We start from the raw sequence: 21,586 nt of genomic DNA, 5'->3' as shown, positions 1-21,586 counted from the left end.
GAGACCAGCCTGGCCAACATGGTGAAACCCTGTCTCTACCAAAAAATACAGAAATTAGCCAGGTATGGCAGGCATGCCTATAATCCCAGCTACTCGGGAGGCTGAGGCAGGAGAATTGCTTGAACCCTGGAGATGGAGGCTACAGTGAGCCAGGATCCCGCCACTGCACCTCCAGCCTGGGTGACGGAGGGAGACTGTGTCTCAAAACAAAAAAAAAAAAAAAAAAGAGTAGGTATGAATAGTTATATGACTAGTATGGTCCAAATTTGAAGATGTTTAGAAAACACTTAAAACTCTGTTGGGGGAGGGTGTAAATGTATAGAATCAAACATAGGGAAGGAAGGAGAACCCCCAATTACTGACAGCAGGATTTACAGTGCAGGAGGTAGAACGGGATTTAACTTTTCATTTTCTTTTCTTTTGCATTATGTTTTTACAAGTTTTTGCAAACCTTAGGTATTGGGTATGTACATTTAAGAACAATGATTGTTTTTAGAGAGGTATAGGAAAGGGGTCAGGAGAGAAGAGTAAGAAAAGGTGGTGTAGGGCAGGAGGGAGCACAGAGGAGAGCACGCTGGCTGCGACAGGAGTGCTGTTGCATGGGTGGGGGGGTGGCCAAAGGGCGGGAGTACTGCCCAGGCAGTGTCCAAACACATTCCTCACCCCTGTCCCCACCACAGAAAATCTGACTAAGGCCTGAGTAATTGAAGGCTAATTGGGTTTTAGGCTTGTTAATGCTCCTGTGAATGTTTGCACTGAGGAGAGCCAGTCGATTGGATAAATGACTCCCCATGGGATACAACAGAGGGAGGAAACGTGGAGCAAGAAGGGCCTTCTGGACGATGAGCAGGACAACAGAGTTTTCAGCCCACTCCAGTGGCAGAGTGGGGGAGGTTGCTGTGCATGGAGAGCTGAGGAGCCCTTCACCTTCTGTGGGGCAGGGGCAGTGAAAGGGAGGGGCTGGTCCAGGGATATTCTGAGGTCAAGCCCTGCTAGGGGCAGAGTTCTGGCAGACAGCAGGAAGGAGACCAGGAGGGAGGCAGGTACTAGCAACCACAGCCCAAGCCCTACAGACGGCAAGGTGAGGGGTCTGGTCTCCAAAAGGAGTGAGGAGATAGGTCTGGCTATCATGATAGGCACTGGGGGCTTCCAGGGCCTCTGCCCACACCCAGAGAGCAGGTTATTTGATTTGCAAAGAGATAGGGTACCTTTTAGAATGGCTTCCTGGGCTGGGCTGGAGTGGACCCCTTCATATCTACTGGAGAATCATGCAGTGCCCCAGGCCCGAGGCCACAGCCTGCCCTCCCAAATTCCCCTCCACTGAGTCCTTGTTTGGGTCCCATCACTTGGGCTAAAGGGTCTCTGAGGCTCCCCCATCTCTGACCAGCAGGTGTGGTTGGCTTCCAATTGTTGACACCAGAGGAGGCACCCTGAGGGGTGTCAGGCCCAGGCAGCTAAGGAAGAGAGGCAACTCTTAAAGAAAATGAAAGGTTTTGTTTTGTAGAGTTGCTGCTTGGAGGAGCTGTGTGTGTGATAGGGGCTAGAAATGCCAGTTCCCTAGGAACCCACAAACAGGGCCTTCCAGGGGTAATCCTCACCCTCAGTAATCCCCTTGTCTCTTCTCCAGGGTCAGAAATACAGGATGTGCTTTTAAAGGATCAGCTGCACATTTGTTTCCTCCTCCTCCTCCTCCTTCTCCTCAGGCCTGACTCGGGGACTAGGGCCCCTGGGACAAGGCAGGGAAACGTTTAATGAGTTTGTATTCCCCGAGAGCACAGTGACTGACAGCCGCCCTGGGGGTCATCCCTCTTCTTGTGTCCTGGAAGAGGATGCCGCAGCTGCAGGGTTGGCTCTGTGTGTCCCTGTGAGTGCACGCCTGTGCCCCTATGCACATGTGCCTGGAGTGGGGCTGCAGAGGGACTTCCCAGGACCACCCTGCCTGGGAAGAGACACTGCTGCCAGCATCTGGGAAAAGGGGAAGAACTTGGGGGACTGCTGTCCTTTGGGCAGCAGGGCTCCTCTGGGCTGAGCCACTAGCCTCTGCCTTCCACCTGGTCTCAGGTAACCCTCTGCACACTCAACTTGGGCCAGGTTGGTAGGAGGGAAGCCTGAGGCTGCCCAGAGTGGGGTTTAGAGGAATCCGGGGACATGGTCGATGTGGAGGCCTGAGTCTGCATGGGTAATGAGACCAGGGACTGGCTTGTCAATAACATTTAAGTACTTTTCTCCCATTTTCAGGCCAGACTGAATTATTTATTCGTTTCTAGTCAATCGCTGGTAATGTCATTAACATTTGTCTATCAAAGGTAGGGAACAGAGTGGGAGTGGTCCCCGTCCACTGACCCCACATCCCAAACTAACTCTCAAAGGTCAATCCATCCCCTTCCTGCCCCTGCTCTCAAGTTACCCTGGGACCAGCATTTTTCAGAGGCCCTGCATGCAGGAGGGTCTCCATTCCCACAGAGCTTCAAGCCTGATGGCGCTAAGGACCCAGTTAGTAGGTGTCCTTCCTATTATTCTCCAATGGCCTCCCGTTATTAACACAGAGACCCATTCCCCCCACATGCAGGCATCACACTTGCCAGCCAAGGCTGACAAGCAAAGACCCGGCTGATGGTGGGGCCAGGGACCCAGTAGAGCAGGCAGTTTGGGTTGGCGCCAGCCTTTTCTCTTGGTCTAGAGGCCAGCCTGCACCCTCAGACTCAGCTCTCAGTACAGAGTCCTTCCTCCCTGCTCAGAGCAAGTTCCCAAGTCAGACTTCTGCCTCTCCCCTCAGGCCAGACTCATGGGGAGTTGGAAGGGGGACACAATTTGTTTCCACTCTCAGATGAAGCTCTCAGGACAGGGTTCTCTCTCATTCCTTAATCAGCTCCCCAGACAGAATCTGCCTCCCTCTTCAGGCCAGGATCCCAGACTGGCTCTCCAGGGCAGGACCTCCCTCCCTGTGGGGCTGCTACCTGCATCACTGAAACTAAAGGACCCTCCAGGAGGATTAATCCCCAGGGAAGGGACTGCTGGTCCTCACCTGACAACCAGGTCAGGAGCTCCTAATCCAAGCCCTTCCCTGAGCAATCTAATCTTCCATCTTCAAGCCTGGGATTTAAGAAAGTGAAAGGTGAGATTTCTTGCAGAGATCGGGAAAGGAGCGTGCAGTGGGGTCTTTGGAAATGCTCTGGGGAACAATGTCCTGGGGATGCAGTGGGGACACCACACTGGCCAGAGGGAGAGGTTAAACTGGTTGAACTGGGCTGCAGTTGCAACAGTGGCTTCAGTCACTCTCACATCCTATTCTGCTGCTGGGATTGCCTTTCAGAGTTGTCCCAGATTGAAGTGGGGAGGCCAGACTCCCACACTGACCAGTAACCTGTGGACTGCCCCCACTTTGAGTGAGGCAGCTCAGGACACTTCCCCAGGAAGGAACTCAACCGTGAGCCCTCAGCAGCCAGCACTCCCAGCACTGCAGGAAAGTCCCGGCTCTCAAGGGCAAGGTGGGCAGCACCACAGCATCTACCCAGACTTTCTGGGATGAATGCGCCCTAGCGATGGCTTGGAGATGTAGGTGGTAATAAAGGTTGGTGGACATGGCTAGACGGGGCAGTTTTGGCGGGCACAGCAGGATGAGGAGTTTTGAGGTTGCGTGGAGGCCTGGGGTTCTGCGGGGGACAAGGCGGAGCAGGATGGTTTGGAGGGACACGAGACAAAAAGTTTGAAGGACAGAGGGAGTGGTTGGGTGTTCATGCTGCTCCCATTGGGTCTGGGCAGCCCGGGTGGTTGGGAAGAGGCCCCCCTCAGCACGACAGCTCCTCAGGCGCTAAGCAGGATTAGCCTCCTCTTCCTCAGAAGGAGGGGCTCCGCTCCTGCATCAGCCACCAGCTCTGGCCCTAATCCCCTCGATTTCTAATCCACCCACGACTTTCTTAGGCATTAGCGTTGGGCTCTCAGCTCCCTAAGCCCCACCCTGAAGATGGGAGCCGGGCTCTGAAGGGAATTAGGCCAGCCTCAGAGGATGGCTTGCCAGACAACTGGAGGGAGGCTGAGAGCACCACCCACCCACAGCCTTTCCTCCCCTGTGGCTCACCCCACCCCCAGCCAGAGACCAGGGTCTCAGAGGGATCCCCACCAGCTCCCAGCTACAGCCAGGTGAGGATGGGGGCAGACGGGGCTGATGAGGAAGAGGCTCCCCACCCCTCAGGTCAATGCTGAGTCTTGAGGAGGTGCTAGGCAAGGATACAAGGGTAACCCACAGCTTGGCAAAGGCAGACAGAGTGGAGCTCAGGAGACTATGCCAAGAGAGAAACCAGAAGGCAAACTGAGGCCAGGATTGTGTAGAGTCTTGAATGCCAGCTGAGAGATGCAGCTGTCCCCTGGGGATGCGGAGGAGTCGTGGTGGGAAAGTGGTAGAATTCAGAGCAGCTGGTTTGGTGCCTGTGAAGCCTGGTTGGGGTGGGCTGCAGAGGAGGAAGGGCAAAGGAGTGGGTGGCACTCCCTGCCTCTTGTCTGGCAAGCTGTCCTCTGAGGCAGGCAGAGGCTGGGGTGAGGCTCTTGCTGTGATGTCAGCAACAGGCAGTGGGACCCACAGAGAACACCCAGCACTGGCTCCCAGGTGGCCAAGCAGCACATCACCCTGTATGGCAGCAGGGACAGGTGCCGCCTGAGCCTTGGTAGGGGCTCCACATGCACCTGTGAGGGAGCAGAGCTGGAGGGGCACCCCGGGAAAGGTAAGGTGGGGCAACAGCCCATTACCTATCGGCAGCTGCCCTCCAGAGCCTCGTAATTGTCTATTATTCCAACTACTAAGAACAAGCAGCAAGAGCCTGGCTGCGGTACGGGACAGGAAGGCGTGGCCTGGTAGGGGGGACCTTTACCTGCCCAGACACCCCCTCCCAGAGTTGGGAGACTCATCAGCCCCACTCCAGGCCCTGAGAGTGGCCATGGGCTTCTTCCCTATTAGAGGGGTCCAGACATGGAGCTGAGAAGGCAGGGGAAGGTGCCCTTCTAGAGGTGTCCAGGTCCCAAAAGCCAGAAAGGGCCTATCGTCTGTTAGTGAGCTGCTTGCTGGGAAAATCTGTCATCTTTCTCTCCCCTTCAGACCCACCCCTTCCTACCCCCACCCCTCAGGCTAAGTTGTCTGCAGATATTGTGGGGGCAGTTATTAGTATTCATTAAACCAAATACTTACTAAAATTCTCCTTACACTAACCCTTGACCTGGGCAGCTGTTGTTCACCCATTTTTTACAGATGAGATAAACGAGGTTCAAAGGGAAGTCACTTTTTCTAGACCCATATAGCTAGTGACAACACTGAAACCACAGAGGCAGAGCAAGAAGGACAATCATTTACAATCCAGGAAGGCAGAGTAGTGCAGTGGCCACAAGTGTGACTGGTGGAGTCTGATGGATTGGGGTTCAAGCCCCCACTCTGCCTGCCTCTTTCTAGCCAGGCAACCTCCCTGACCCCCAAGTTTCTCATTTATAAGTAAGCTAATCGTGCCAACTCACAGGACCACTACAGTGTGGGCCTTGTAGGAGAACAGATACACTGTGATCCAGTGGGATCTCTGGGGGAATGGTTGCTGTTGTCACTGCCCCAGGCCACTGAGTAGGCAGGCATAGAAGCAGGGCCTGGCTCCCAGCTCTGTCCTGCGTCCAGCGCCCTCAGATGCACCTTCCCAGAAGTGGTGGTAGGCAGCTGGGGTCCCCAGACTCTGTGAGGTGTTGGGCAGTAGGGCACATGAGTCAGGGTATTGAACGGATGGTGGGATGCTAAGAGGCTGAGAGGTTCATCATGGCAGGTCCGTTAGGCCATCCCAGCAGAGCCCTCTCATTGGGCCTCGATAATGAGCCTCCACTGGATTATCCGCTCCCACCTCCGCTCCGTTTACTCTGTCAAATCGAGTTTGCATTTTAAATGGGAATTTGACAAGATGGGCAATTTTTCTGCTGACGAGGTTAATGGGTGGTAGGCCTGCAGTCTAGGGAGGGAGAACACATACCCCTGCATGGTCTGGCCTCTGCTCAGATCAATGATCCCAGCTGCTGCTCCTCCCCACTCTGCAGCCACTCTGGGCCTCCGTGCATCCAGCGGCTGTCCCTGTGTCCAGCTCACCACCTCCAGGCAGCCTTCCCAAAAGGGCCCTGATCTGGGCCACCTCTGTTAGGCTGGGTTATGTCCCCTCCACCTGAATGCAGATAGGGTTCCTGAGGGGTGAGCCATGTTATCCCCATCAGAGGAGGGGGTGTCTTCCCTCCTGCTTCCTCCAATTCCCTGATCCCCCTATCAAATGGAACTTGGAATGGAGCCAGCAGGGCTAGTGTTGTCACATTCTGAGTTTCAGTGGTGGGATGGGGACTGGTTGGCAAGAAAAGGTTTTGAAGCCATCACCTCCAAGGCAGGGCTTATGTGGAGCAACTCCCAATGTTGGGGCTCACAGGAGAGCTGGGGAACCACTCTTGAGACTTCCTGATGGGGCCTGAGATGACCTCTTCCATGTGGGTTCCTCCCCAAGATCCTCTCCCTCAAGACTGAGCAAGAATCCAGAACCCAGGGGCTGGACCAGGCCAGGAAGGGTTGGGGCTGTAGAAGAAGATGCCTTGGCCTCCCCCTCCTCCCAGGGGCCCAGCGCCCTTCCCCGCCCCGGCTAATGTGCCACAATTACCTCCTAAGTGCCCAAACAAATGTGGCTGCTGGGGAAAGTGACACAGGCTCCAGGTGATGGATTCGTGCCATCGGGGAGCCAGGCGGAGCGGGCCCCAAAAGGGGGGGGGCAACACTAATATTGTATCAGCGTCGGCGCCGGCGCCACGAGCCGGTGATGAATATGTGTCACTTTACACGGCGCACACTCGGGGGCCTGGCTGCGCAGGCATGGAAAATAGAGTGTCTGGGATTAATGATATTGAAAATGATAGAGAGCAGATTGGAAATGGCTTCGCCCGCCCGACCCGCAGAGATGGAAACGTACCTCACAGCTATCTGCCCAGGCCCGGCACCCCCACCTGCCCCCCTTCACCTTCCACCAGCTGCAGAGGGCCATGATGAGGACCCTGAGTCTTGGTCCTGCCAGAGACTCCTCGGAGAGACACACATGGGAGTGGGTACACTTGTAAGCAGAGACACAGAAAGGACAAAAACCTCGGCCCCAGCTCACCTTTGACCTTGGTCCCAGATGAGCCTGACCCCAGTCACCCAGTGAACCTTGGCCTTGTCCACAGACCAAGTCCTGACCCCAGTTCCAGCCTAGCACTGCCTCTGGCCACAGACTGAGTTTGCAGAAGCTTGAGTCTCTTGCAAGACCCTGAGGGCAGGGGGGCACGGAGAGCGTGAGAGGAGTGGAGCCAGGGGTGGCAGTGGGGGGTTGCAGAGGTGAGACTGGAGAGCATGGGCCCTTCAGTGCAACGCATCCCGCTGCCAGAGGGAAGCTCCAGGCTGTTACTCCATGGTGCGGGCGCCCAACAAGCAAGCAGGCGAACAGGTGAACAGATGTCTTCTCCATTGATGTTGTTCCTTTTTTTTTTTTCTTTGAGACGGAGTCTTGCCCTCACCCAGGCTGGAGTGCAATGGCACGATCTTGGCTCACTGCAACCTCAGCCCCCTGGGTTCAAGCAATTCTCCTGCTTCAACCTCCTGAGTAGCTAGGATTATAGGCACATGCCACCATGCCCGGCTAATTTTTTGTGGAGACAGGGTTTCACCATGTTGACCAGGCTGATCTCAAGCTCCTGACCCCGTGATCCACCCACCTCAGCCTCCCAAAGTGCTGGGATTACAGGTGTGAGCCACCATGCCTGGCTCCATTAATGTTGTTCTAAGTGTTTATGTCGGCTTGTATGACTGTGTCTGCACACATACATACATACTTGCAGGTATCTGTACATGTATGTGTGTATCTGCTCACAAATACCCCTGTGAGGTTGTGTTTGGCATGTGCAGGAATGTACATAAAACTGGGTTTGTCACTTTGTGTGTATACAGCATCTCTGAGGACTGTATGTGTGTGAGTATGGCTTGCCTGGGGCCACTCTGTGCATGGAGATGCCTGTGGTGAACACACATGTGTGTCTGTGTGTGTGAGTGTGTGTCCTATGTTTACACCAGATGAAGGAACTCCAGTGTGTGGCCGTTAGTTAAGAACTCTCTTTTATGAGGCCTGACCCTGGTCATAAACTAAATTCCCAACATCAGGGCAAAATGCCTTTCCCTGTTGGAATAGATTCTATCACACTGGAATTTTATCAAATTTCCCAGATGGACAGCAGCCCTGAGACCATCAGTCCAGCCTCAATATCCATCCCAACATCAGTCCCCATCCAAACCGAGGTCAGAGGATGCACCTACATCAACATCATTCATTCAGTCAACAAACACTCCTCAAAGGCTCATAACGTGGCAAGTGTCATCTCTAGTGAGCAGGATAAACACAGCTCCTGACCTCATGGGAGGTACAACCCACTGGAGGAATCTGACACTGAGCAAGCACACAGATCAGGAAACACAATGACAGTGTACAAAAAGTGTCACAAAACATGTGTTCAGAACACCATGCTAGAGATTCATGGGGTGACCTGGCATTTGATCAGGGTGGACTCCTCTGTGCAGTGACATTTGAGCTGAGGGATGAGGAGCCAGCTCTGTGGAAAGAGAGGCATGGAAAGAACAGAGGCACTGGGCATATTCTCGGTCTTGTCAGGGGACCAAGGTTAGCAGAGAGACAGGAAGGAGGCTGGGGCCAGCGGGGCTTCGGTTTTGTTCACTAGGGAAAGTAGAGCCACTAGAGGGGTTAAGTAAGAGGGTGTCATGATCAGATTTGCATTGTTTTGTTTTTATTTATTTATTTAGAGATGGGGTCTCTCTCTGTTGCCCAGGCCAGAGTGCAGTGGCTATTCGTGGGTGCAATCATTGTTAACTGCAGCCTGGAACTCCTAGGCTCAACCTATCTTGCTGCCTCTGGGAGATCACTCTGTTGGGTGGAGGAACATGTGGAGGTATTGGTAGCAGACGCTAGTAAACCTTTCTGGAAGTTCTGGTACCCACACCAGGCCCAGGCTCCATACCCTCCCAGCAATAGCAGCGGCGTGCACACATCACAGCTGTCACTAATACCACCAGCTGGTGCTTCCCAGGCCTAGGGTTCCCTGTCCACTTTCTCCCAGTCCTGCCACTTCACTCCTGCCTGGGAAAGTGACACTTCCTCAGCTCACTCCCTATCCCATGAAGTTGCCTGGAAATGCTCTCTACCCAGGCAACCTGGATCTTCCCAGAAGCCCTGCTCTCAGCCAAAGAAGCAGTCCTGCAAAAGCTAGGCATTCCTATGAAGATATGCAACAAGAAGGGAGCTTCCAACTGGTAGTGAGAAGCCCTGGTCTGAGAATAGAGCCCCTTCTCCAGAGCCCATTTCTGGAGCAAGAGGCACAGCTCCCAGGGCAGCCCCAGCACCAGCTGCAGGAACTCTGAACACACCTGTTGGTGTTCCCATGGAGTGCTATCGCACCATACAGCAGAGGGCCGACCTCCTGGAAGGAGGAAATACCAGGTGTCGGGGCCACCAGCAGCACAGCGCTGGCCCTAGGGTGGCGGGCAGAAAATGCGAGTGGAAGAGGAGGACTGAGTCCCATACTGGGTGCAAGCAGAGCTGGGCAACCTGACTCCACCCCAGGCTCAGCACCAGACCCCAATCCTGCCTGGTTGCCTGGAGCCCCGGGGCAGGCAGGCTCCCTGTTGGCAGTGACCTCTGTGTTTGGAGGAGGATGAGGCGCTGAGCCCTACCCCACCTGCCTCTCTCACTCTCTGCTTCAGTCTCTTTCTGCTCCTCGCTTCCTTTCTCTCTCAGTCTCTCTCAATCTCTGTTCGTGTCTCTGCTCCTTTCTCTCCCTCCTTCCCTGCCTCTCTCTCCCTGAGTCATTTGCAGAGCGGAGATGGCCTAGCCCATCTGGGAGCGAGAGCGCGGCCGGTGACGGAGGCGCAGGTAATAGCCGAATGGAGGAGAGAGACGTGGAAATTTATGACATTGAAAATGACTGAGAGAGAGAGAGAGAGAGAGAGAGAGAGACAGAGAGAGAGAGTGTGTGTGAGTGTGGGAAGAGGCGAAGGCGGTAGGGGCGGGAAGGGAGAGGGAAGGAGCTCACGTGTGCTCTCACCACACTCACGGCCCTACCCCTCCCTCCAAGGGAGACCAACCTTGTGGAGAGGACAGGACATGGGGGAGCAGGAGGAGGCAGCCAGACCAGAGACAAAGGGAGACAGACAGACAGATGGTAGGACAGAGAGGGCAAGTGGAAGGAGGGGAGGGAGAGGAGCAGGTGAGCCCAGGACGCAGAGGAAGGCTGAGAACCACTGTGGAGAGACGCCCAGAGTGTCTGGCTTGTCCCTGCCTTGGCCCCCACTCAGGAGCTCTGCTCTGAGGGGTGGTCGTCCCCATGGCATATGGTAGCATGGAGGCTGGAGTCTGAGCTGGACATGTTCTCAGGCAGGAGGCCCTGAGGAGGCCAGGCATGCTCCAGGGTGCACTGCAGGTCAGTGACCACATGGGGCCTGAACCTAGAACTTCTTCCTCCCAGCTTAGTGCTGGGGTATGTGGAGCTAGGAGGTAGAGGAGCCAGATCTTATAGCCACCTGTCCCTCCATCAGCTCTTCCGTCTGGACCATGGGAGGCAGGGGAATGGCTCAAGTGACCTCTTGTAGTCAGAAGAGAATCTATTTCCTTGGGGTGCTAAGTCCATAATCCTCTCTTCCCTAGCCACCCTCAGACCACCTGGGACTCTGTTGCTGAGGTCATGAATAATTAGACATCCTCCAGAGAGCTGAGCCCCTCACCTCCACCCGTGGCCACCCAGACCTGCAGACGACACTCCACCCCTCAGTCCCCCTCGCTGCTTCCTCTTGGCTCTCATGCTGCTGAGTCCCCTCCCAGTCCGCAACCCTTGCCCCAGGACTCCATTCTTTGCTCAGATCCCCTCCCTTTCTGGACCTCAGTTGCCTCATCTATAAAATGGAAATAAGGATACCTTTCTATGCCCATCATCCTGGAGCCGGAGAAGCAATGCCAGGACTGAGAGGGCAGACTTCGGTCTCCTCAAGTCTCAGAATTCTTCTTCACTGGACCACGGGGGTCATCTTAACTCCAGAGGAGCTGTCAGCAGTTGTGGCCGATTTTGTGGCTGATGTTGGAGGAAACAGGACACTCAGCCATCTTCCAAGGAAGCTGGTATATCAGGTAGTCAAAAGGTAGAACCCTCCATGGCCAGGTGCAGGAGAAGGTTGAGTCCTAGCCCTAGGCATACAGCTGAGAAGGTCTGAGCCAGCCCTAGTCCTCTAGCCCAGACTCTGGCAGGACAGGTGCCTTCTGGCTCTTAGATACCTTACCCCCTACCCCTAGCAACTTGGGGCCTGACTGAACAGGTGCCTGAGTTTCCCTGACTGGAAAGCAAGAGAGGCTACTCCCCTCTCCGCACCTCTGCCCACTTCTCCCGACCAGCCTTCCAACAGGGGCCCCCATCTCTTCCCCTCTCTTCACCTCCCTCTCCTGCTCCATAGCACTCTGGAAAACGTTCTCTGATGAACTTCTCCCAGCCAAGAGCATTCAAAGAGGCTGTATGGTGCAGTCGTTGAAATCACCAGCTTTGGGGCCAGAAAAAGCCCCAAATCACAGCTCTGCCTTTTGGCTGGGTGATCTTGGGCTCTTCATTTAATGTCTCTGAACCTTATTTCCTCATCCTCATCTGGCAAATAGGACCATATATACCTGGGTCTAGGCTTGTGTGAAGATCACATGAAGTCATGCACGCGGAGTGACTGGCACAGAGGAGATGCTTGCTCAGCAAATGCCATCTAACTGTGTCTTAGTTTTCTGCTGCACTTAGAGGATGAGGATGAGAGCTGAGGGTGGGGAGAGAAGGAAGAGCAGCAGCAGTAGCAGCTTCAGGAGGCTCCTGCTCACTTAGAAGAGATGAAGCCTGAGCTACAGTAGGAGAGATGTAGGTTAGCCCTGAGAGGGACTTCCCCTACTGAGACCCTGGAGGAAGCCACATTTCAAAGGCTCTGCCTGATCTGGTCTGTTCCCAGGACCATATCCTCATCCTAGAGGCAGCTCCAAGGAAGCAGCAGCTGCCCTGTCTGGGGGGCAGTGGGGGAGGTGAAGAGTTCACTGGGCTCCGGGGCTGTGGGCTGCAGGCCTCCCACCCAGCCCTGGTGCCCTGGCCTGGCCCATTGTGGCCACATAAAAGGTGACGGATGGTTAATAGGGGAGATAACAGGATTCATAAGGGAAATTTATCGGTCACTCTGGTGGTATAAATATGTTTATAGCGGACCAAGGGGAAATGAAGAAGCCCCAATAAATCACCATGAAGCCACCAGCCACTAATAGGCGAGCGGCAGTGGGAACCCCAGTGTTGGCGATTGCAGACACCCCCTCTGGCTGCCCGCTAATGGCATGGCGGGGCTGGAGACTCATCAAGCTGGACAGACGCTCAGCCCATGCCATGGCGGGAACAAGCCCCCAGGGGCCACCTCTGCTGGACCTGAGCTGCCCTGAAAGCTATGCAGCCTCCACTTCCCTGAGTCTGGATTCAGCCAGGCTGGAAGGGCTGAGAGAACAGGGCAGGGGGTATATGGACCAGGCCTAGGAGGCTCCATGGTACGCAGGTTAAAGAAGCTCTGGAGTCAGACCTGGCTTCAAAACTTTATCTGCCAGTTCCCAATCCCTGCCTGTTTTAGAATCGCCTTGTTTGCAAAATGATTTAGCCATCTTAGAAAGCTGTTATGAAGATAGATAATCCATTATCATATGCTTGGCATTTTGTAGCCTCAAAAAATGGCACCTCAGCCTCCTGAGTAGCTGGGACCACAGGTATGAACCACCACGCCCAGCTAGTTTTTAATTTTTTTATAGAGACAAAGTCTAGCCCTGTTGCTCCTGAGCTCAGGAGATCCTCCTGCCTTGATTTTCCAAAGTGCTGGGATTACAGGTGTAAGGCACCTCCCCTGGCCATCCCCATTTCATAGATGAGGAAACTGAGGCTCAGAGTTAAGAGGCTTGCCCGGGATCCCACAGCTAGAAAAGAAGGATTCTGTTTGATTCCCAAACCTGGAATCTTCTCACTGCCCCGGTGCAGGCCCCATTCCTTCTTTAGAGTTACTGGGAGTTCCCTGCACCTTTTCCCCCAGAAGAGACAGAAGAGACCTAGGATTTCAGAGGGCGGGAAACATTTAAGTCAAAGCCCCAAGGCTCTGGCAGTGACTTGCTGGTGCTGATGACAGCTCTCCATCTACCCTTTCTCTCCCTGCCCCTGTCACTTCCTGTCCCCCTCTCTCCCAGCAAGGGCTGGACTCACTTCTGTGACCTCACCCCAGTACCATGGTTGCCTAACAGCTTCCACCTGATCTGTATGGGAGGCCCATCTCTGGGCTCACCAGCCCTGCCGTCTTTGTCACAGTCTGTCCAGGCCAACGTGTCCTCTAGCTCAGCTTACTCCTTCTCCTCCATTCATTTTTTCAGGAAACATTCTAGAACCTTCCTCCAAGGGCCCAATACTGAGCAACACAGACCAGGACTGGCCCTATGGTGAAGTCAGGTCTGGGTCATGGAATTGAATGGGTTGTGTTGCCACATGTGGTGGGGCTCCTGCCTGTAGTCCCAACACTGGGAGGTTGAGGTGGGAGGATCGCTTAAGGCCAGGAGTTCCAGACCAGGCTGGACAACACAGCCTATAGTCCCAGCTACTTGGGAGACTGAGGCAGGAGGATCGCTTGAGCCCAGGAGGTTGAGGCAGCAGTTAGCTATGATTGCACTACTGCACTCAGGGCTGGGTGACAGAGTGAGACCCTGTCACTAATAATAATAATATTTAAAAGGAGTGTATTGTATTGAGGCTAAAGCAGCACAGAGGCTAGAGAGGCCTGAAATCACAAAATGTGTAGGGGGAAGGCAGGAAAAGCATTTCCACAGGAGGGAACAGCTTGAGCGAGTGGGGAGGAAGCAGGACTTCCTGGGCCCACTGGGCCGGGGCGCTGGTCGTCCGATTTATCTCTCAATGCTGAGAGGCTGCGCATCATCCCTGCAGAAGCGCCACATCACTTTGTCCCTATCCCCAACACCTCCTCCCTTCACTCGTGGTCATGCTGTCCAGCCTTCGTTCTTTTTTTTTTTTTTTTTTTTTTTGAGACGGAGTTTCGCCCTTGTTACCCAGGCTGGAGTGCAATGGCGCGATCTCGGCTCACCGCAACCTCTGCCTCCTGGGTTCAGGCAATTCTCCTGCCTCAGCCTCCTGAGTAGCTGGGACTACAGGCACGCACCACCATGCCCAGCTTAATTTTTTGTATTTTTAGTAGAGACGGGGTTTCACCATGTTGACCAGGATGGTCTCGATCTCTTGACCTCCTGATCCACCCGCCTCCACTCCGGACAAAGCCGCGGCCTCCTACCCAGTTTCCTGCCAGGAAGGCGGGTCTCTCTGCAAACTACGCCGAGGCCAGCGCTACCTGAGCCCTAGATCTATCCCCAAAACCCCAGTCTAGGGGCCTCCTTGCCCAGTGCCACAGTCAGCAGTGCGGAGGGCCTGCGTCCTTACACAAACGCCAAGGGAAGGAGAACAGGGCCTTGGAGGTCCTGAGACCCCACCTCTCCCCGCCTGCGCGGGGAAGAAGAGGGACTGAGCCGCCTTGGCCCCCGTCCGGCCCTCCGCGCGTCTCCCCGGCTCTCGGTCTCTCTCCGCATCTCCTTCCAGTCCCAGCCTCTCCACTCCCTGCCTCTCCGGCTCTCTCCCCGTCTCGGTCTCCGTTCCTCCGCGTCTCTCTCTTTCTCTCCCCCCTCCACCCCAGGCCTCCTCCCCCGCCGGGCGGGGGAGATCGCTCCGTAAATAGGCGGATGGCCCCGGGCGCTGCGGGCGCAGACACTCGTTTTTAGAGCCGGTAATTGACTCCTTTCAGTTGATAATTCATGGCTTGCATATGCGCTTTAATGCGGGCGCCCGGGGAGGCGCGGCAGGCGGGGCGGGAGCGGGGCGCGGGTCTGCGCGGCCGCCCGTCCGTCAGTGTCCGCGGGAGGCGTGGGCGCTCCCACCCGGGCTGCCTGCCCCGCGCTCCCGAGGCCCCGGCCGCGGAAGGGGCGTGCGCTGGATGGGACACAAAGGCCGGGCGGTCCCTGGGTGGCGCAGGGCCGACTAGCGGGGCCTTCGAACTGAATGCGGGCGGGGACACGCGGGCACCCCTTCCCCAGTCAGCCAAAGGGGAAGCTGAGGTTCAGAAAGGGAATAGGTAGACAGAACCGAGGTCAGAATTCAAGACCCCCTTCCCGGAACATCCTAGTCAGGGCCCTTAATCCCAACTTTTCTAGAGCCCCTCACCTGGGAATGCTCCTGTTTTTGAGCTAAATTCCTGCGCTGGAACGTCCCACCCTGTTGCTCTCTCACAGGCACCCGCAGGAGGGGCTCTTCCCCGTGAATTCTGGGCACAGATACTCAGATCTCAGCAGGCCCCTCACCCCACAGCGACTCCCAGGCTGGGGAGCGGGAGCCCGAGTCCCTCCCACCTGGTCCCTTAGCTTCTGGAGGGTCTGTCTCATTCTGCACCTGGGCAGACGTGATCTTCAGCCCCATGTTACAGATGCTTAGAGAAGCTGAAGATTTGCACAGTCTCAGAGGAAACAGAGCCAGAACCTGGACCCGTGTGTGTACCCGGACCAAACCCTCCATGGTGGAAGGAATAGGAGTGGGAAGGGGAGGAGGAGACATAGGGTCCAGGAGGTTCCATACGTCCAGGAGGTCCCACATGGACCTCAGAGAGGTCTCCACAGCAGGAGAGCAAATGACATCCACAGTCACAGATCACCGAGTGATTTCAGATGAAGATGGTGCTGGCAGGTAGTTGTTAGGAGTCAGAGGTTAGGGGTCAGCACTGGAGCTGGCGCCGGAGATGGGGAGGAAGATGGTTGTTGACTCCAAACATCAGCTCGGGAGATACTAGAGAAAGCCCAGGCGGAAGGGAAGTCTGCACCTAGGATAGGGCTTTCCATTTATTCAGTCCCTTGAGCTGGTATCTGCCTCGCGTTTTCCCCAGGCTAATCCAGCCAAAATAGAATTCTACCTGCTGCATCTTAAAATCTGCAAATACTCAACGTAAAGCCAAAGTGCCTGGCTAATTCCTGCATCCCTCTATCTCTGTCCCTCCACTTGCTAGTTTCCCCATCAGCGCAGTAGATCTCACTGGAGAAGTCACTGCGACAGTGGGTCTGAGAGCAGAGGGCAAAGGCTGTCTGGGCCTTGTGAAGCTCAATGCTGCCCTCTGGTGCCCAGAATGCAGGAGACACCTGAGGTCTCCCACTTTCTCCAAGTTGCTCAGACCTCCGTCATACAGGGCAGGGAAGACAGGTCACCAGCCCTACTAACTCCATTTGGGGGAAACTCTGAGGCTCCTTCTCCTGCAGATATCTCAGACTCTGTGGTAGAGTTGGTGTGGGGGGACAGGTGACATCGACAATAGCCCTGTCCAGCCTACACCTGGACACCCTGGGTGGTTCCTTCTGTGGGAGGCAGAGGCAAGTCTGCCCCCTCTGCTGTGCAATTCCTGGGGTCTTCATCTGAGTTAAATGATTTTAAGTCAGGCTTTTTCTCTGCCTGAAATTTCACATTTGTGTTGAAAAGGGTTACTCAAAATATGTAGGGTGGATGGATTCCATTCATTTGCATTGTCTTCAGAAGGTCTGTGCTATCAAGCACAGGGAAAAGTGAGTTCATTAATTTGCATAGTTGGCAGGAAGTAGGGCTACAAAGAGGTATGGGATGGGGGAAGGGAGAGATTCGATGGGAGGAATATCTCAAGAGAGTTCAGATGAAGGGAAAGTGATGCTGGGGGGCGTATTGGAGGAATCAAGAAAGGCTTCCTAGAGGAAGTGGCATTTGACACAGGGCTTGAAGGACAAAGAAGACAGCAATGGTGTTCAGGGGGAGGGAAAAGTCTGAACAGCAGCACGGAATCAGAAGCATAAGGTGCGCTTGTACTGGTGAGAAGGCTCCAGTTTGAGGGAACAGAAGGAGGCAGTGCTGTGGTGGAGCCATGGGAAAAGAGGCTATGGAGGATCCTGGAGACATGCTGATGTCAGACCAAGGAATTGGTGTTTTGTGGCAAAAGCACTGAACTGTGAGCCAGGGGTCTGGGTCCTAACCCAAGCTCCACTCTGACTGAATTCCACTGTCTTGGCCTTGCTCTCTGGAGCCCTCTCCGGACATCACTGGGAATCGTGGCAAGTTCTTAATAAGGACAGTGCCCAGAAATCACAGCTCACAGAGTGGTCAAGCTGGTAGGCACCATAGACCTTATTAAATCTAACCCCTTCAATGTGCAGATGAGAAGACTCAGGTGCAGAGAGATGAAGGGACCAGCATCACACAGCAAGTCAGGGACAGAGCCAGGACCTGGACCCAAATCTCCAGCCTCTCTTTCCCCACTGCAGTCTGGGGTAGCATCAAGGGGACTGAACTGGAGGAGAGCAGCTGGAGGCAGAAGACCAGGAGGTTACAGCCCCACCCAGACCAGAGATCATGAGGCCAGGACCAGTCAGAAAATGTTTATTGAGCTCCTCACCCTGCTCCCCATCTTGGGCCCATCTGAGGAGTACTGAGCACCCACACAGAGGGACCACAAAGAAAAGGAACCTGGTGGGGTTCCAGAAGGAGGAGACATAGGTGGACATGGTATTCATGAGAAGGAAGGTTCATCAGGGGCACACTTGGGTAAGGATCTAGGAAGGTCTACAAGAATAACACCAAGAAACTATTTTAGAAACAAGGTCTCGCTGTGTTGCCCAGTTTGGTCTCAAACTCGTGGCCTCAAGCAATCTGCCAGCCTCTGCCTCCAGAAGTGCTGGGATTATAGGTATGAGCCACCACAACCAGCCCCATGTTTCTTGAGCTGTTACTCCATTCCAGGAGCCTGTCACTTGGGCCCCCTCTGGTTCTTGACCAAGGTGTCTACCTCCTTCATGAACCGGAGACACAGCTCATCTTCCCATAGCAAAGCAATGCACTGCACAGCCACCGGAAGTCCCACGGATCCGCTCACCACCTGCCAGGAGAGAGGGTCGGGAACTCAGAGCCTGCTTCCTGCTCACAGGCTCCTTGCCTGGCTCTGTTCATCATCCATGCTGTTCTGGGCCTCTGTACCAAGGGCTGGTCTAGGTAATGCTTTAGCCCAAACATTCCTTTCTCAATCTGTATTAAGGTAAAGATGACCTAGATCTCAGAATTCCAGGCTTCCTCAGCTCTCAGCGAAACCTGAAAAGACTGTTCTGATTTTACTGTCCGTAGTTCTCCACGGTTAGCATGTAAAACTTGATCCCTATGCAGAATGCTGATTATAATGATGAAATAGAAAGCCGAGCATCCATCCAACGTTCAGGCAAGAGAAAGAAGAGTGTGCTAATCCCTGATCCAGAGCCTGGTTACCCTTCCACAGTGAAAGCATTGCCTTGGCCCAAAACAGGCCCAGGAACATGGGGGCTAAGCCTGAGTCCCTGCCATGAAATTCAGACATCCTTGTAGGAATTCAAATCTGTTTTCTTCGCTTTATGATGATATCACTTGAGGCCGTATTTGCCTTTGTCTCTGAAGTCAGATCACCTGGCTTCGAGTCCTAGCTTCTCCACTTCGACTGGCTGTATGGCTTTGGTCCAGTCCCTTAATCTGTCTTGTGCCTCCATTTTCCTCATTTAAAAAACCTCACAAGAGAGCTATGGAATTTAATGATTTAATATTTATACGCAGCATTTTTAACCAGCTCCTGGAACAGAGTAAGTGCTCAAGACACATGAGATAGTGTCATCACTGTTATTTTCTCAGAATTCAGGTCAGCAGTTCCACTGGGTAACTCTAGCACTAAAATCAATTTCCAGAAAAAGTAAGTCACTTAATGTCTGACTCAGACATGTGCATATGTTTCAGAGTTGGCCTCCTTCTCTTCCTCCCACTCCTTCTCTCTCACCAAAGTCAGGTGTGTTATTATAGACCCTGCAGTTAAATATGCGGTAATATTTCCTTTTATGAAACCACCTCTGAATGACTAATAATCCTATTTATTGAACACTTCCTATACATAAGACCTTATGCAAATTGCTTCATTCTGTTTTTCAAATTAATTAACCTTTAGCACAACCCTGCAAAGTAGATGTTTTTATTCCCATTTTCCAGGTGAAAAAACAGAGGTCCCAAGACAGGTCATGTCCAGACCAGATACCCAGTAAGCTCCTAACAGGAGCTTTTGCCCTGCTCCACCCTCCCTGCCTCTAAGATCAAGTTTACCTATAGAAATGCAAAGAAGGCCTAGCGCAATGACTCACACCTGTAATCCCAGCACTTTGGGAAACCAAGGCAGGCAGACCATTTGAGGCCAGGTGTCTGAGACCAGCCTGGCCAACATGGTAAAACCCTGTCTCTGCTAAAATTACAAAAATTAGCTGGGCGTTAGCACTGAAATGTCCTTTGAAAAAAAAAAAAGAAAGAAAAATTAGCTTGGTGTGGTGGTGCGTGCCTGTAATCCCAGCTACACTTGGGAGGCTGAGGCAGGAGGATGGCTCAAACTCGGGATGTGGAGGTTGAAGTGAGCTAAGATGGCACCACTGCACACTAGCCTAGGCGAAAGAGCAAGACCCTGTCTCAAAAAAAAAAATTAGCCGGACGTGATGGCAAATGCCTGTAATACCTGCTATTTGGAGGCTGAGGCAGGAGAATCGCTTGAACCCAGGAGGCAGAGGTTGCAGTGAGCCAAGATCATGCCCCTGCACTCCAACCTGGGTGATAGAGCAAGACTCCATCTCAAAAAAAGGAAAAGGAAAAGAAAGGGAGGAGGAGGAGGAGAATAAATGCAAAGAAGACCACTGGTTTTGCAGTTTTCTCCCCTGACATGGATGGGGCTGACATGGGGGTCAAATGATGTGTCCTCAGGGTTGGGGTGAAACTAGCATAAGTGACAAAGGGTAAACACCAGGAATGACCAGCCCCACCCTACTCTCTCCACCACCACCTATTAGGGGCCCCACCCGGATAGAACCAGCCCTGATTTGTCCCCCTGCAGGAGAAACTCAGAGAAGGAAACTGACCTCTGGGAAATGTTTGTCAGAACTGTCTCCGTAGAACACCTCCTCGTCCTGTGGTGTCACAGTAGCAACAGGCACTATGCCTACGGGAAAGTCCAGGACGTTGTACAGGCTCGTGTAGGACTGGCATTCTGCAGGAAGATCCAGATAAGCCCAGGAAATTGTCAGCACAGAGACTCAGGTGGAGAAAACTGTGGGTGGGCGCCCCCTCCCGCTCCTTCTGGGAACTTCAGCCCTCTGGGCTTGGACTAGCCGGTCGGTGTCCTGCATCATCTTGACAATGGCCTCAATCTCTCCCCAGGGTGGAGGGAAGGAGGGAATCCGCATTGCAGAAGCCTTACTCAGTGCCAGGCACTGTGCCGGCCTCACCACATTGCTGATCCCTTGAGTTCTCTCCACTCTGTGAGGAGGGGATTACTATTGCCTGTGTACAAATGAGGAAATCGAGTGGCAGGGTTAGGGTCTTTTGCAAGGCTACGTAGCTAGTGAATGGCAAAGGATTCAGCCCATGCCCTCCTATGCACAGGACTTCAAGATAGCAGGGGTGTACAGTGCCACCTGGCGTGGACAGCTTTTCTGCAGCAGCCACTTGTGTGCAGAAAGAGTCAGGTGTGGGATGCATCTTTGGCTGGCCACTGTGAGGGGAACAAGGAAGACATGTTCTTAAGGTCAGGGAAGAGGAGTCGAGGCTCCAGTTTGGAACTGGGTTTCATCCTGCCTTGGGCAGCACCTTTGAGACGAGCACCTGTGCATGGGACCCAGGAATGGCCCAGATACTACCCTGCCCTCAGCCCATGTTTCAGGCAGGCTGGGCTAAAGACGTCTTTTGAAATGGGGCAGCAGAGAGCAAGAGTAAATGGAGGAGCCTGGTGTGGTAGCTCACATCTGTAATCCCAGCACTTTGGGAGGCTGAGGTAGGTGGACCACCTGAGGTTGGGAGTTCGAGACCAGCCGGGCCAACATGGTACAACCTCATCTCTACTAAAAATGAGGGAAATTCTGGGGTGATGGAATATATATCCTATAAATTCTAAAAATATATTCTGTATTTCTGATTATAGTGGTGGTTATACAACCATATACATGAAATTAATCAAATTACACTTAAAATCAGTGAATTTTATTGCGTGTAAATTATACTTCCATAAAGTTCATTTCTAATGTGAATGGAAATCGCTAACAGGTACAAGTTTTCTTCAGAGTGACAGAAATGTTCAGAAATTAGATAACGGTGGTGGTTGCATGCCATTTTGAAATACTAAAAACCACTTAATTATATGCTTTAAAATGATGAATTTTGTTATCTTGTATCTCAATTTAAGAAATATTTTTAAACAGTGAATGGAGACAGAGGGCAAGACCGCAGAAGCTAGGGCAGGACTTTGGAGTCCTGGACTCCCAATCTCAACTCCACCAGGACCCAATGTGCTCTCACCTGACGATTTAGGGGAACAACCTGCACATAAGGCAGGGGCTAAAGCTGGCGCCAGCAGCACATCCAAGTC

The 21,586-nt window shown here is 53.5% G+C and overlaps 1 long non-coding RNA gene across 1 annotated transcript; it reads right to left on the bottom strand.

The window, feature by feature from the left end:
- Positions 1-17,544: 17,544 nt before the first annotated feature.
- Positions 17,545-20,125, bottom strand: LOC116529512. Its single transcript, XR_004259526.1, has 2 exons — positions 20,085-20,125; positions 17,545-18,055 (listed from the first exon to the last, which is right to left on the bottom strand). It is a non-coding gene; the product is annotated as an uncharacterized LOC116529512 (long non-coding RNA).
- Positions 20,126-21,586: the final 1,461 nt, after the last annotated feature.

This window comes from Sapajus apella, unplaced genomic scaffold, assembly GCF_009761245.1.
Source record: "Sapajus apella isolate SASKATOON/1434 unplaced genomic scaffold, GSC_monkey_1.0 scaffold62, whole genome shotgun sequence".
In the NCBI taxonomy this organism is placed as follows: domain Eukaryota; kingdom Metazoa; phylum Chordata; class Mammalia; order Primates; family Cebidae; genus Sapajus; species Sapajus apella.
This window is presented reverse-complemented; position numbering and strand designations above follow the sequence as displayed.